The sequence below is a fragment of the Atta colombica genome, unplaced genomic scaffold (assembly GCF_001594045.1).
Source record: "Atta colombica isolate Treedump-2 unplaced genomic scaffold, Acol1.0 scaffold226, whole genome shotgun sequence".
Classification (NCBI taxonomy): Eukaryota; Metazoa; Arthropoda; class Insecta; order Hymenoptera; family Formicidae; genus Atta; species Atta colombica.
Window position 1 is genome coordinate 1,974,539 of NW_017259323.1, and position 3,778 is coordinate 1,978,316.

The window sequence follows — 3,778 nt, forward strand, 5'->3', positions numbered from 1 at the left end:
ATATGTACATGTATACATATATGTATATGTATATATATATATACATATATGTTTGTATAATAATGTTTATTTTACGTATCATACTTTCTCTATTCTTTATTAATTAAATTCTTAAGATTTTTTAAAGCAAATATCGGTGCAAGACATTTCCAGTTTGCTGCAAGATTTTTCCAGTTGAAGATTGTTTAATTATACAAATTTATATATTTTTTAAATATATTAACAAATCGCATTTATAGGAAAATTGGAATAAGTTTTAATCTAATAATAAATAAAAAAATAATAGATATAACATATACTTTTCTACGGAGATATTTTCGTATTAATATTCACATACAGACTAATTTGATATTTGTAATGTCAAATACTATATGTATTTCTATAAATTCAAATAATTCTTAATCAATCAATTGTACTGTCGCTTATCTTCTTCTAAATTTTTTGACTGGCTCTCGTTCTTCAATTAGCCCACAAGAACCGAAGAGCTGTCTAAGCGACTGTCTCTCGTAATCGAGCTGAGCTGAGTAGCAGAAGAATAGAACAACGAATCGGAAGTACTCTCGAGGGGATTTAAGAGAGACGCTACGTTTTATGGAATTCACTCGGAGGCGAGCGAGAAAGATTAAATGCGAGGCGGAGAAAGCTATGATGAGATCTCTACGGATGGAATCGGTGCTCCAGAATTGCGGAACGTGCGTTGGGAAGAGCGGGGATTTAAAATCGCGAATCTCTCTATTATTTCCGTCTCTCTTGATGACACCGCGGAATAAATGAGAAAATCTTCTACGTCCATCTTAATGGCTAGATAATCCATCATTTTGAATTACTATGGTGAGTCCGTCTTATTTATACTTAAAAAAATTTTAAGAGTCAATTAATAGTAGAGTAGACCAGTCAATTTTTGAATGATTTTTAGAAAAAATAAAAAATGAATATAAAATTTTGAGACATTATTTATATTAACATATTTACATCCCTTAAGTATTAAAAAAAATATTTTTGAATACATCATATACCGTACAAATAAGTTATTTAATTTTAATCAAAACTGTGAAAATACATATAATAATTAGCCCTGTGTATTCAGAATTAATTATTACACGTAGAATTGGCAGTAACATATTTTTCATGAATAATACAAAACATATACTTTTAATATAAATAGTAATTACACTATTGATATAAGTAAAATAATTATTTTAATCATCATAAAATATGTAATTTACTTTTGTACAGTTTTTATATGAAAAATGAAAAAAAATGTATATGTCTTCATATGCGTTTTTTCTAAAAAAAAAAACCAATCGCGATCTAAAGAGATTGTTGCCTAATCTCAATTCATTTTGAACAACTTATTTCATATGATCGTTTTTAGTAAAAGAAGTTGTACTTGCAAATTTTGTTGCCAAAACAATAATTAATTAATTACAGCAAAAATTTTCTAAAAATCTATGATTACAAAGGTATCACAATTGATAATAAAAACAGATATTTATGCCATATTTTTATTGATTGAATTATAAGTATTTTGACAATTAACTCCATACGAAAACAGATCTCGGTCTTCCCTATCGCGCAAGATAACTCAAACAATGCATTGAATTTTATTCATAAAATTGTTTTTAATTAAGTATCAATATGTATTGATTTGCCATAAATGCATAAATCACACATAATGCATTAGACTGTTCGAGAAGAAATATCACCGATACGAATAGAAAGAGGGTGCAAAATATCTTGAGAAAGATTTTACGTACTTTTGTACATCCGTTTATTATCAACGCCGTTTATTATCAACGCCGTTTATTATCGAATTCGAACGATTACTCTAAACTATCTCTCATTCTTCTCTCTTTATACATAACCTTTAAACGTCACTACTAAACTTCTGGATCTTCTCTCCATAGGATGATATGTATTTCGGCGAGTACATTTATCATAAAAATGTATATTTATGTATACTTCCGTTAGCCCGTCCCTCGGCTATATATACCTACATATATATTGTTACTGTACGTCACCCCCGCAGATTCTTGTTGGACTTAACGTCGCCCCGTATATATACGTCCGCAAAAGGTACTTTATAATGCGCGCGGAACGTAGTGGACATATTTTCTCCGTCTATGCCCTCTTGGTATGTTATATTCCTTCGTGACAGAAGAAACCGGTCCTTTGTAAAAAAAAAACTGGGGAGGGGGCGGTATTTAGTCTGTCAACTGGCATGACGAATCGCCGAGAGGAGAACCGGCTTTAAAGCTACATATATGGAACATACCGTTATGTATTGTTATAATATTTAAACGCAAACGAAAAAAAGCGTTTTGTATCTCAGATATAAATTACATTCTTTACAATTTTCTTGCCAATATTATTATATATAAAAAAATTTAATTTTTGTTAAGATAATAAAAAAAAGATTGGAATGAGGAAAAAATATAGGAGAGTTGCTGAATGCAGACAACTTAATACATTTTTTAAATGAAATTTGTGATTTGATACTAATTGCACACAAATAAATGTTGGAAATTGTAGCTTGACATTTTAGGTATCTGTTATTAATAATATAAACACACAAAATGTAATTTAATGTTTGATCTGGAGATTAGATTATGGTATATTTATCTGAGCAAACAAGCCGATACTATTTGTCATCGATATTAAAAATGTGTGTGTCATTTTGATGTCAAATTTATTATATATATTTTTGTCATTAATGCTTCTTATATATTAATAATATAATATATTATTGTAATAATATAAAATAATAATAAGGATATGATTTAAGTGACTAGTACACATTCAGCAATCCTATATTTTAGATATAATACAATTAGACTGAAATTATAATGAGCTTGCAATAAAAATATTTACATAATTGCGATCGTAAGGCAATATCTCTAGTCGCCATTATAGACCTCATGGGATTTTCACCCCAGAGAACAGGTGCAACCAGTCTGGGATACAACGTGCAACGTGTTACGATGCTTTCCGCGCCGTGGGCGCGCTTCGATAAATTCGCCCACAGGATCTTACGGGACACGAGAGGCGTGCTGGTACTCCGTATACTGAAGTTCGTTTAAAGGGAAACGAAATTTTCGTTGAAAATATAGCGTTTGCGAGGAATGTTACATTCTTAAAGACATAAGTATGATCCGTATTTCATATACTGAATATTTAGTTAATAATATTGAAATATAGATTAATACAGTTTTAATTATTTTAATTATACAAATATTTGTTATATGTGCTTAATGATACCTCCAGGAGTTTCTAACAAATATTATAAATATTTTCTAGTTCTAATTTATTACTTTTACAAACGATCATTTTAAATCGATGCTCAGATTAGAGAGAATATTCCTGTTCTTTCATATAACGTTAGAATATTGTATTTACAATTTGATATTACAATTTAAAAGACAATGTAATTAAAAAAATCTATAAATAACACATTGTAAAACACATTATATATTTCAGCTCTTGGATTATCACCTTAGATAAAATAAAATTCATAACCTTAAAATTCATTTCCATTGTTATAGAAAAATTGTAATGAAAGTTATCCAACTTATATAGCGATATTTCATTTTATTTATTAATATCGCGCCATAAATTGGATAACTTTCATCACAATTTTTTTATGATAATGGAAATGAATTTTAAGATTATGAATTTTGTTTTATCTGAGGATGGCTCAATCCAAGAGTTGAAATATGTAATGTAATGTTTTACAATGTGTTATTTATAGAATTTTTTAAATACATTTTATATATCATAT